Below are 13,555 nucleotides of genomic sequence, written 5' to 3'. Positions count from 1 at the left end.
AGGGGCTTTTCCCTCTTTGCTCAGCACTTTTCCTTCCTGCTGCCATGTAAAGAAGGATGTGTTTGCCTCCCGTTCTGCCATGACTGTAAGTTTCCTGAGGTCTCCCCAGCCCTGCAGAACTGTGAGTCAATTAAACCTCTTTCCTTTATAAATTACCCAGTCTCAGGCATTTCTTTATAGCTGCTTGAAAAGGAACTAATACAGTAAATTGGTATTGGTAGAGTGGGATGCTGCTATAAGGATACCCAAAAATTTGGAAGTAACTTTAGGTAACAGGCAGAGGTTGGAAGAGTTTGGGGGGCTTAGAAGAAGACAGGAAAATGTGGGAAAGTTTGGAACTTCCCAGAGACTTGGAGGGCTCAGAAGACAGGAAGATGTGGGAGAAAGTTTAGAACTTCCTAGAGACTTGTTGAATAGCTTTGGCAAAAATGCTGATAATAATATCAATAATGAAGTCCAGGCTGAGGTGGTCTCATTGAAAATGAGGAACGTGTTAGCAACTGGAATAAAGGTGATTCTTGCTATGCTTTAGCAAAGAGACTGGCAGCATTTTGCTGCTGCCCTAGAGATCTGTGGAACTTTGAACTTGAGAGAGATGATTTAGGGTATCTGGCAGAAATTTCTAGGCAGCAAAGGGTCAAGAGGAAGCAGAGCATAAAAGTTTGGAAAATTTGCAGCTTGATGATGCAACAGAAAAAAAAACCCATTTTCTGGGGAGAAATTCAAGCCCTCTGCAGAAATTTGCATAAGCAACAAGGAGACGAGTGTTAAACACCAAGACAATGGGGGAAAATATCTCCAGGCCGTGTCAGAGACCTTCATGGCAGTCCCTCCCATTACAGGCCCAGAGGCCTAGGAGGGAAAAATGGTTTCCTGGGGCCAAGCTCAGGGCCCCCTGCTCTATGTAGCCTTGGGATATGGTACCCTCCATTCCAGCTGCTTCAGCTTTAGCTGGGGCTAAAAGGGGCCAAGGTACAGTTTGGGCCATTACCTCAGAGGGTGCAAGCTCCAAGTCTTGGTGGCTTACATGTGGTGTTGAGCCTGTGAGTGCAGAGAAATCAAGAATTGGGGTTTGGGAACCTCTGCCTAGATTTCAGAGGATGTATGGAAATGCCTGGATGTCCAGACAAAAGTTTGCTACAGGGGCAGAGCCCTCATGAAGAACCTCTGCTAAGGCAGTTCAGAAGAGAGATGTGGGGTAAGAGCCTCACCCCCCTCCACCAAGTCCCCACTGGGGTACTGCCTAGTGGAACTGTGAGAGGAGGGCCACCATCCTTCAGACTCCAGAATGGTAGATCTGCCAAAAGCTTAAACCATGCACGTGGAAAGCCTGCAGACACTCAACGCCAGCTGTGAAAGCTTCCAGGAGGGGGTGCTGCATAACAAACTACCCCAAAACGTAGTATCTTAAAGCAACAAACATTTATTATTTCACATACTTTTTAAGAGTCACTACTATGGTTTGAGTGTCCCCTTCAAAACTCAAAACTTGAAATTTAATTTCTGTTGTAACAGTATTAAGAGGGGGAACCTTTAAGAAGTGATTAGGCCATGAGGGCTCCACCCTCATGAATGGATTAATGCCATTGTCATGGAAGTGGATTAGTTACGAGTTGGGTTCTTGATAAAAATAATGAATTTGGTCCTATTTTCTCTGTCTTGTGCACTCACTTCTGCCTTCCACCTTCCACCATGGGATGACCCTCACCAGATGCCACCACCTTGCTCTTGGACTTCCCAGCTTCTAGAATCATGAGTCAAATAACCTTTTATTGTTTATAAATTATTGTTGCAACTGCTGGAAACTGAGCACAGCTAATCTTATCGTCACCACCCTCACAGTCTGTAGTATTATTGTAGCAGCAGAAAACAGACAAAGATAGAAATCTAGGAGTGGGTTAACTGGGTGGTTGTGGCTCAGGGTTTCTCTACAAAGCTGTAATCAAGGTGTCAGTCAAGGCTGTAATCATCTGAAGGCTTGACTGGTGCTGGAAGATCCACTTCCAAGGTGGTTCACTCACATAGCTGCTGGTAGGAGGCTTTCGTTCCTCCTTGGCTACTGGCAAGATCTTCAGTTCAGCCTCTCCATAGCCTGTTTGAGTGTCATCATAACATGGCAAACCGGCTTGTGCCAGAACATGTGATCCAAGAGAGAAAGCAAGGCAGAAACCGTAGTGTTTTTATAACCTAGTTTCTGGAGCTACATACCGTCACTGCTGCTGTATTCTATTGGTCACCCAGACCAGTTCTGATACAATGTGGGAGATGGGGACTACATGAGGCATGGATACTGGGAGGCGAAGATCACTGGGAGCTGTCTTGGAGATTTACTATCACATATTGTTTCTTCTTGCTGATGGAGTGCTATTGGGCACATCTGCCTTATTGCTTGGAATATCAGAAATACCCAGTCAGTGAAGAGAAACTCACACGCTATGTCACTTGGTGACTAGGAACTCAATCTCTATTGACATCTAGTAGCAATCCAGGAATGATTTTTCAAAAGGAGAATAGTTACTTTCTAAGGAGAGTGTGATTTTACTTCAAGACTCTTCAGAGTTATGGCTAAAATCTTCCACTTGGGGCTAGAAGTAGGCCTAAATTGGTGGTACCAATGATGCCAGTTTTAATGATAACTTCATGGAACATGCTCCATGAAATTATTTTGGACATGGTTACTGGACTTGCTTCTTCAGTACTCCAAGATCTCTGTATGCTATCCAATCTTTTAATAAATTCCTTTTCAGCAAAAATTGGCCAAAATTTTTTCTGTTTTTTTTTTTTCCGGTTTGGAACCCAGAGTAACAAATTAGCTATAATTTATTCTCTCATATCAGCTACGTTTCTTTCTGCTACATGCCTTTACACATATTCTTTCCTCCATCTGCCTAAAACATGCTTTCTTCTCACTTTATTTACTTATTTTCTATTCATTCTTACAATCTTGGCTCAATTGTGCTTCTTAAGGAAGCCTTCCCTGATCCATCTCTAAGTATTCTCATAGTGCCATTTACCTCCCATTCCCATTACTAATCATGTTTGTGTGACTATTTTATCAATGAAGATATCCCCTCTAGCATATAAGCTCCCTGAGTGCAAGAGCCATACCTGTTTGGGTCAACATTTTATTTTCAGAGACTACTCCTGTGCCTGGGGCATTATAAGCACATTTGTCTAATAAATGTGTGACAGAAAAGTTCTTTCTCCAACTATTCAAGGACTGGTAGTGAAGAATAAAATAAGCATATATGTAAAACAGACATCAGAATTTTGGGCATAGAGAAGCAGACTAGTAAATGTTTATTCCATTCTTCCTAGTTTTGTTCACCCACCATCCCCAGCTCATCTTCAACCCTTTCTTGGTCTTCAGCCAAACAGGTAAAGGATATTTTATAAATTCTCAGAACACAGTCAATGGCGCATACTGGCGCCACTACATTGTGAACATTTTAGTTACTTTGACTCTTTGGTAATCAAAACTAAATTACCAAATTGAAAAAAGACTTAAATTTTGTTCTACCTGCAGAAAGAATCCAAATCTCTCTCAAAATTCTGGCTTGTTAGAGCTCTTCCTGTTCTTAATACCTCCACCTAAATTATATGCCTCTAGAGCTCTCCAAGCTATGAAGTGCTTTTTCGTTCTTAGCTTCATTTGTATGGCATAGGCTTGAGTGCAGGCTCTTTTCGGTACCCCTCACTGATTAATTTATTCGATTTTACTTTTTGTTCTTAGCTTGAAGTACAAATTAGAAGCTTCTTTGGGTGGCTGATATAAGGATATATGACTAAATATATATCCTTACATGAGGATTTACAAGACAGGGTGATCCATGTGAAACACACACACACACAGCATGAACTTGGAGGTTGGCACAGTCCCATCCACCCACAAGCAACTTCACAGAGATGTTGCCATGGCATTTCTTCAACAATGAGCAAGACTCCCTGCCTGAACGCTATTGTTCTTCTAGAGATTCTCCAGCACCTGCAAATTCTGTTTAAATGTCAGATGACAAAACAAGGCCCCTAACTATTTTACTATTCACTTTTGGTCGAACTGAACACAAAGCCACCAGTTAAGAGGATGGGTTCATCAAAGACATCAGAGGGAGGCACTTTCCATTCAGAGGATTTTAAGGGCCGATCCTCATTCACTTAATGTTTTGTTAATTCAAAAATGGTAAAAGCTTTTTAAAAAATCTGTTCATTTCTAGTTCTCCATTTTGAAAGTCTAAGTTACCTTAGTGAGAAGGCAGCCCAGTCCAAATTGCATTTTATGTAATTTACCCTAATTAGACTGCAAAAATTCTCAGCAAGGAATCCGGGAAGCACTCTGAAGCCTTTCTCCCCACCCGCTGAAATTAGAGCTGTCGCCCATTTTTCTGTCACAAAAACTAGACACATAACATTCTGTAAATTATTCTACCAGTGTAGGAGGAAAATATAATAAAAGGAAGTCGTTTATGCAGGAAAGAACATTCTAGCAGCACTGAGATAAGCCTCTCCCAGCCTAATCCTATTTCAATTTCTTTATCCTAGAAAATCAGTGAGCTGCATCAGGACCCTTCTGCACATCCTCCCAGATCCAGGGGAGCTCCTGGCAATAGACTGAGGGCCTGCCCCAACAGTGGCATCATAAAATTATTGGACATCAGCCTGCTCTGCGAAGTTGTACTGAAGTTTCCAGAGGTGTGTGGGCTCTTACATTTTATATCTGCTTTATCTGAAATATTTACTTGCTGCTATAGGCCAAACCATGACCTTACTGAACTGAAATCCAAACCCAGCAATTTAATCAGTCTTGCTTCCAAGAACGTAAACACATTTTTCTCTTTTGGGGGGTGGGGGGAAGAAGGAGTGTTTGTTTTTATTAAAACAGGAGAGTGCATTAACTTTGAATTGGTAAACTTGAGTTCTAGTCAGGTGTGCTGTATTAGTCCATTTTCACACTGCTATAAAGAACTGCCTGAAACTGGGTAATTTATAAAGGACAGAGGTTTAATTGACTCACATGACTGGGGAGGCCTCAGGGAAATTACAATCATTGGAGAGGTGAAGGAAGTACCTTCTTCACAAGACGGCAGGGGCAGAGTGGTACGGGCAGTGGCGGGGAACTGCCAAACACTTTAAAACCATCAGATCTTATAAGAACTCACTATCATGAGAACAGCATGGGGGAAATCACCCCCATAATCCAATCACCTCCCACCAGGTCCCTCCCTCGACACGGGGTATTACAATTCAAGATGAGATTTGGATGGGGACACAGAGCCAAACCATATCATATGCCCACGGACTAGTTGTCTATTTTAGCCAAATTACTTTCTTTCTCATTGGTAAAATTAGCATTGGATTAGATAATCTCTAAATATTTGAAATCCAGATGGAATTCCGTTGAGCCAAACCTAGACTGTTAAGTAAAACAGGCATTAACTAGAGATACAACTTCAGAAGAAAAGTAAATAAAAGGGATGTCTGAGTGTCCTCTGCCAGTCAGCAGGTCAATGAATATTTAATGACCACCTGCTTTATGCTAGGCACTTTCAGAAGTGGTCTGGGTTCAGCTTGTTTTCTTGGTGGTTCCAGGAAAAGGACTCTGGGGACTCAAATTTTGTCCATGGCACTTACTACTGCTAAGCTGTGAAGGCCTAGCTTCTCTAGGAAGTCTTACTGGATAGCTCAGTCCAGTATGCACTTGAGGGACAGGATCTCTGAGTTCAAGTGCCTTCCCTCTGACCCTTGCTTCTAGCAGGACTCAAGTATGCAATAGCCTAACTGCCTGAGGCTAGCTGGCCATAGAGTACCTTCAGCAGGGATATTTGAAAATATTTAACAATTGGCAAGGCACATGCTCTATCAGAGTAAATACTGGACATCCTGATGGTCTGACCAGTGCAAACAGTTGAATGTCAGCCCTGAGACCACTCTAATCTGGTGCAGCATAATGCCACAGGACCTTTGCACATGCCTGCCTGGAATGATTACTTTCCTCTCTTCACCAAACTAATGGCTACTGATTCATATGGGTGAGGTGAATCCAATCAACCTGTGCTACAGGTGCCCTAGAAACACTAATTTTCTATGCAGATCCAATTGTCCTTGGTCTTATCCCCACCCACAAGCAGCAGCACTGATTAAACACTAGCAGTAAGCATAGCATTGAAACATTTATGTCTGTAGTTCTCCACCTGGGCTGGGAATGAGAGGAGTAGTATGGCAAAAATTCCCAAGGGATATTATTAGTTTGGCTAGGCCTGGTCTCTCACATTGATGAGTAATATGTATAGACCAATAAATAATATTGAATTCAGGTATGCTTTCACATAATAAAATTGATATGTTCTTGAAAGTGGTCTCTAAGGCAAATGTTTCTAGCCAGAATCAACATTTCCCATTGGTTTTCATTAGAATTTCAAAGCTAATGTTGCCACTGAGAAAAATAATTGTCTTAAAGACAATTAAGAACACTATTCAGGCTGGGTGCTGTGGCTCATGCCTGTAATCCCAGCACTTTGGGAAGCCGAGGTGGGTGGATCACTTGAGGTCAGGAGTTTGAGACCAGCCTGGCCAACATGGTAAAATCCTGTCTCCACCAAAAAATATAAAAATTAGGCCGGCATACTGGCGGGTGCCTGCAGTCCTAGTTACTCAGGAGGCTGAGGTGGGAAAATCACTTTAACCTGGTTAGCAGAGGTTGCAGTGAGTGGAGGTTGCAGTGAGCAGAGGGTGCCACTGCACTCCAGCCTGGGTTACAAAATGAGACTGTCTTAAAAAAATTAAATAAATAAAAAATAAAAGAATACTATTCAGCAATAAAAATGTAATAAACTGTATGACTCCATGTATATGACAAAACCATAGGGACAGAAAACATCACTGGTGACTGGGGATAGGGGAAGGGGATTGACTGCAAAGGGTATGACAAAACCAAAATGAGTGACAGACGTAAGTCTCAGCCATTGAGGTTTATCGAGCCAGCTTGAGGGTAGGCCCAGAGAAGAATGAGAGTCACAGATGCATCTGTGTCTGTTTTTTCCCAAAGAGATTCTCAGGAGGCTTAGTATTTTATACATTTTCCTTTAAAAAAAAAAGTGGAGGTGGCAGTGAGACAAATGGTTACATGCTTGTGAGACTTTAGTTAGTGCCACTAAATCTACATGTTACATAAGACAAGCTGAACATTGGAAGAAAAAGGGAAGAGAGGATGTGGACATCTCAGGGAGGGGTCAAGGAACAATTAATCTCATCTTGTCTTTATTCTGTACCTGGGAAGATAAGCTGGTAATGGACATTATCAGTGTGGAGGGTTCTGAAAGGGCTGGTTTCTGTGTAGCCCTTAGGGAAGAAAGTCTAATGGTGGTTAGGGTGGGAGATGGTATAATGAGGCCTCCCCAACCTCCCTATTCTGTCATTGCTGGGAACTCAGCTTCCAAAGTTTCTCTGCAATCCCCCTTTCCAATAGGGGGTCCATTCAGTCAGATGGGGCTTAGAATTTTATTTTTATTTCTCAGGTAGGAAGGAACTTTGGGGTGATAGAAATTTTGATTATGGTGGAGGTTACATGATTGTATGTGTTTGTCAAAATGCAAAAAAGTAACACCTTAGAAGAATTTTACTGTATTTAAATTATACCTCTATAAACGTGAATTACCAAAAAACAAAAATCAAAAAAACAAAACAAAACAGAAACAGAAAAAGTACAATTAAAGGTGAAATAATAAAACTCCAAAACTTAGCATGTAAGGCTATTTCATGACTTTCTAGATAGAACAAAAGTTGCGTGTGATGAAATCACCTTTTTTTTTATGGCATAAGTGTCCCTAAGATTAATAAGCAAGACATCTTGCATGACACTCCCTCGCCAGGGCAGCGTCTGAGAATGGGTGGAAACAGGGAATGATGTGCATGTCCCCAGGCCAAGTCAAAGGCCACACCACTTTGTGTCAGGCCAAATGCATGGGGCAAAAAGTTGGAGATAAATTCTGAGCTGGATAGCGGGAAGGAAAGCAGTGGGCTAGGAGACTGGACAGAAACACAGAGAAATGTGGATGCTAAGATTGAGACGGGCAGAAGCAAAGGAAACTGGCAGAATACCCTGAGAGGCCACACATGGGCCTGTGCTCTAGAGGTGTGGAAACCAAGGAATCCCGTCACTCAAAACAAATCTCTGCACCTTTAAGTCTCTACTTAATTCCATTCAAGTATCTTTAATGTGACTCTTCCCATACAAGGATAACCTGAATAGATGGGGAGTGTAGCACATTAATTAAAATCCCACTAAATTTGGAATTTTTAACAATTCAGCTTTTGGGTATTTGTTTCTTACTGCCTAAAAAATTACACATTTTTTCTTCTGTAATTTTTTTAATTATACTTTAAGTTCTGGGATACATGTGCAGAATGTGCAAGTTTGTTACATAGGTATACACATGCCATCAACCCATCATCTACATTAGGTATTTCTCCTAATGCTATCCCTCCCTTAGCCCCCAACTCCCTCACAGGCCCTGGTGTGTGATGTTCCCCTCCCTGTGTCCATGTGTTCTCATTGTTCAACTCCCATTTATGAGTGAGAACATGCGGTGTTTGGTTTTCTGTTCCTGTGTTAGTTTGCTAGGAATGATGGTTTCCAGCTTCATCCATGCCCCTGCCAAGGACATGAACTCATGCTTTTTTATGGCTGCATAGTATTCCATGTTATATATATGCCACATTTTCTTTATCCAATCTGTCATTGATATGCATTTGGGTTGGTTCCAAGTCTTTGCGATTGTGAATAGTGTTGCAATAAACATACATGTGCATGTGTCTTTATAGTAGAATAATTTATAATCCTTTGGGTATATACCCAGTAATGGGATTGCTGGGTCAAATGGTATTTCTGGTTCTAGATCCTGGAGGAATCACCACACTGTCGTCCACATGGTTGAACTAATTTACACTCCCACCAACAGTGTAAAAGCATTCCTATTTCTCCATATCCTCTCCAGCATCTGTTGTTTCCTGACTTTTTAATGATTGCCATTCTAACTTGCATGAGATGGTATCTCATTGTGGTTTTGATTTGCATTTCTCTAATGACCAGTGATGATGAGCTTTTTTTCATATGTTTGTTGGTCACATAAATGTCTTCTTTTGAGACGTGTCTGTTCATATCCTATGCCCACTTTTTGATGGGGTTTTTTTTTCTTGTAAATTTGTTTAAGTTTCTTGTAGATTCTGGATGTTAGCCCTTTGTCAGATGGATAGATTGCAAAAATTTTCTCCCATTCTGTAGGTTGCTGTTCACTCTGATGATAGTTTCTTTTGCTGTGCAGAAGTTCTTTAGTTTAATTAGATCCCATTTGTCAATTTTGGCTTTTGTTGCCATTGCTTTTGGTGTTTTTAGTCATGAAGTCTTTGCCCATGCCTATGTCCTGAATGGTATTTCCTGGGTTTTCTTCTAGGGTTTTTATGATTTTAGGTCTAACATTTAAGTCTTTAATCCATCTTGAGTTAATTTTTGTATAAGGTGTAAGGAAGGGGTCCAGTTTCAGTTTTCTGCATAGTGCTAGCCAGTTTTCCCAACACGATTTATTAAATAGAGAATCCTTTCCCCATCGCTTGTTTTTGTCAGGTTTGTCAAAGATCAGATGGTTTAGATGTGTAGTGTTATTTCTAAGGCCTCTGTTCTGCTCCATTGGTCTATATCTCTGTTTTGGTACCAGTAGCATGCTGTTTTGGTTACTATAGCCTCGTAGTATAGTTTGAAGCCAGGTAGCATGATGCCTCCAGCTTTGTTCTTTTTGCTTAGGATTCTCTTGGCTATACAGGCTCTTTTTTGGTTCCATATGAAATTTAAAGTGTTTTTTCTAAGTCTGTGAAGAAAGTCAGTGATTCTTCCTATCCATGAGCATGGAATGTTTTTCCATTTGTTTGTGTCTCCTCTTATTTCCTTGAGCAGTGGTTTGTAGTTCTCCTTTAAAAGGTCCTTCACATCCCTTGTAAGTTGTATTCCTAGGTATTTTATTCTTTTTGTAGCAATTGTGAATGGGAGTTCATTAATGATTTGGCTCTCTGTCTATTACTGGTATATAGGAATGCTTGTGATTTTTGCACATTGATTTTGTATCATGCGACTTTGCTGAAGTTGTTTATCAGCTTAAGGAGATTTTGGGATGAGACGATGGGGTTTTCTAAGGCGACGCCCCACCCTGCTTCACCTCACCCTTGGTGGGCTGCACCCACTGTCTAACCAGTCCCAATGAGATGAGCCAGGTACCTCAGTTGGAAATTCAGAAATCACCTGCCTGCTGCATTGGATCTTGCTGGGAGCTGCAGACTGGAGCTGTTCCTATTCGGCCATCTTGCCAGCCACCCTCTTCTGTAACTTTTTTTCAGATATTTTACCGCTTATCTGCAATCTTACAACACCTTTAAACTAGAGGCATAGTAAGATGCAAATTTTTAAATATACCATCACTACGTCTAGTGATGAGTTGTTTTAATTTAGAAAAGTACTTTAAATACAATGCATGACGTCTTAATATAAAATGTAAGCCTATTATGAATCCTCATTCTTTGTCAACTTCCTTTATCAATATGCCCTTTTATTGGCATTTATAATAAGTACTCTGATATATACTAGAATGTATCCTCTTATTACTATATATAAATACATGCCTGTGCATACACATACAAGTCTGTATTAAGTATATGTATGCACATATGTATACTCTCTATATATAGAGAGAATTTATTCTCATATATATGCTTTTCAATGTCTTTGATTTTCCTGTCATCTCACTGAGTCAGACTGCCTTTGCCACCAGCATTTTGAGTTACAGCAGTGAGATTCTACTATATGCAAAATAAACAGGTTATCATCAGTCAAAAAACATATGGAAATCTCAGAGTTGTGGCCATAAGGTAGAGAGACAGACCTTTGGACAAAACATACCAGAAGTTATACATCAAAATAGAACAGCTCTCTTCAGAACCATCACATTGGGAGGTAGACTCATCAGGGGTCAGGTTTGGTTGCAAACAACAGAATCCACCTCTGACTGGACAGATAGGACTGGGGCATGGGCAGGGTCAGGGTAGTCTGGGCAGCTGGAATCACAGTCAAAAGTTCAAAATCACATCACAAGAAGAGTAGGTCAGGATACTGTTGCTCGTCTGGCCACTGCTGCCACCCGGGAATGAGTCTTCAGCTCTTGCCTGTTTCTTTGTGCCACTCATTTCAGATTCAGAGACTGGAGGGAGTGTCGGATTGGCCCAGCCAAGGACATACGTCCAGGAATTGGCTTCCCTGGAACATCTGCTCCCTTTTCAGGTTCTGGAATGAAAGGCGGGGACAAAACTGGAAATGTGTCCCCCAAAATAGGAAGGGTAGCCAAAAATGACTAAGTATTTGCCAAAAAAGTTGAATCTGAATTTGATTATGCCTCTAGATCAAACAGGAAATACAGAAAACAGGATATGTAGGCCAGGCACAGTGGCTCATACCTGTAATCTCAGCACTTAGGGAGGCTGAGGTGGGCAGAACACTTGAGGTCAGGAGTTTGAGACCAGCCTGGTGAAACCCTGTCTCTACCAAAAAATACAAAAATTAGCCAGGTGTGGTGGCGTGTGCCTGTAATCCCAGCTACTCCGGAGGCAGGAGAATTGCTTGAACCTGGGAGGCAGAGATTGCAATGAGCTGAGATCACACTACTGCAGTCCAGCCTGGGCAACAGAGTGAGACCCTGTCTCAAAAACAAAAACAAACAAACAAAAAAACAAAAAAACAGGATATGTCAACATCACCATGGGGATGCAATCTTCTACAAAATCCAGACTGGGAGAGCTACAAAAAAAAAAGTCTTCAACAAGCAAATTGCAAAAAGGAAAAATTAGATAGAAGGGTAATGTATAGATTAAAGCAGTCTTAAAAATATGTAAATTAAATATAATGTAGGGGTCTTATTTGAATCGTGACTTACAAACTTTTCCTAAAAAATCACAAGTTAGAGAAATCTGACTGGAGAATGCTGACTGGATATCTGATAATATTAAGAAATTATTAAGTTTTTAGGTGCAATAATGGTATTGTGCTTAAGCTTCAAAATAAAGGCCTTCAAAATTAATGTGTGCATTTGAGGGTCCCCTAAGACACCCTCAGAGTCAAAGTTTCACTAGAAGGACTCACAACTCAGGAAAGCTGTTTACTCAGAGTTACAGTTTATTGCACTGAAAATATATAGATTAAAATCAGGAGCCAGGCATGGAGGCTCACACCTGTAATCCAAGCACTTTAGAGGCTTAGGCAGGAGGATCACTTAAACCCAGGAGTTTGAGACCAGCCTGAGCAACATGGCAAGACCCTGTCTCTACTAAAATAATAATAATAATAAAATCAGCAAAGGAAAAAGGTGCATAGGGAGGAGTCCAGGAGAGACCAGGCACAAGCTTCCATTGTCTTTATCAGTGCGGTAGCAGAGAGAGTGCTTACTCCTCCCAGCAAGGATGTGTGATGACTCACACAGAGTACTGTCATCCAGGGAAACTCATCCAAGCCTTGGTATTGAAGACTTTTATTGGAAGTTGATCACATAGGTATGGCTGAATTCTCCACTTGGCCAGTCTTCAGTTTCTAGCCCTTCCAGAGGTCCAGTTGATACCCTGTGGCCCAAGGCCCCACTACAAATCACATGGTTAGCATAAACATCTAGGGTGGCCCAAAGCCTCTGATATAAAAAGACACTCTTATCAGGCCCAATATTCCAAAGGTTTACAGGTTATCTCCTAGGAAATGGGCAAGAGACAAACTTTTCCTTGGAATGTGCAGGGTTTAGACCACACAGACCTGCTGAGCGAATCCTTTACTGGGCAATATGCTATTGGAAATCAGAATAACAGCCACCCTCGGGGCAGGCAGTGACGGGAACGAGACATCAGTGTGGCTTCTGGAATGCTGACCGTGTTCTGTATCTTGATCTGGATGTGTGCAGTTCATGGACATGAATTGAGCTGCTCACTTCTGATCTGCGAATTTTCTGTATCCATATAATACTAAAAGTTTTAAAATAGAACCCTTTTAGAGTGGTTATTTCTCAACCCTGGCACTTATGACATTTTGGGCTAGATAGTTCCTTGTTGTGGAGCTGTCCTGTGCACCATTGGTCCCTAACCTTTTTGGCACCAGGGACAGGTTTCATGGAAGACAATTTTTCTACAGACCAGGAGGGGGATGGTTTGGGGATGACTCAAGAAGATTACATTTATTATGTACTTTATTATCATTACATTGTAATATATAATGAAATAATTATACAACTCACCATAATGTAGAATCGTTGGGAGCCCTGAGCTTGTTTTCCTACAACTAGATGGTCCCATCTGGAAGTGATGGGAGACAGTGACAGATCATCAGGCATTAGATTCTCATAAGGAGCATGCAACCTAGATCCCTCACATGTGCAGTTTAACAGGGTTTGCATAATAGGGTTCGCATTCCTGTGAGAATCTAATGCCACCGCTGCTGATCTGACAGGAGGTGGCGCTCAGGCAGCAATGCCAGCAATCGGGAGGG

The 13,555-nt window shown here is 41.4% G+C and overlaps 1 long non-coding RNA gene across 2 annotated transcripts in view; it reads left to right on the top strand.

Moving 5' to 3' along the window:
* The first annotated feature begins 4,496 nt into the window (after positions 1-4,496).
* Positions 4,497-13,555, top strand: part of LOC117976796 (uncharacterized) — a 134,868-nt gene continuing 125,809 nt past the window's right edge. For both annotated transcript variants that reach the window (XR_010110157.1, XR_004667565.3), the window contains exon 1: positions 4,497-4,689. This is a non-coding gene — a long non-coding RNA (uncharacterized LOC117976796). The remainder of the gene's footprint in view (positions 4,690-13,555) is intronic.

Source organism: Pan paniscus, chromosome 17 (genome assembly GCF_029289425.2).
Source record: "Pan paniscus chromosome 17, NHGRI_mPanPan1-v2.0_pri, whole genome shotgun sequence".
In the NCBI taxonomy this organism is placed as follows: domain Eukaryota; kingdom Metazoa; phylum Chordata; class Mammalia; order Primates; family Hominidae; genus Pan; species Pan paniscus.
The sequence above is the reverse complement of the archived record's forward strand: the minus strand, read 5'-3'. Positions and strand labels throughout refer to the sequence as shown.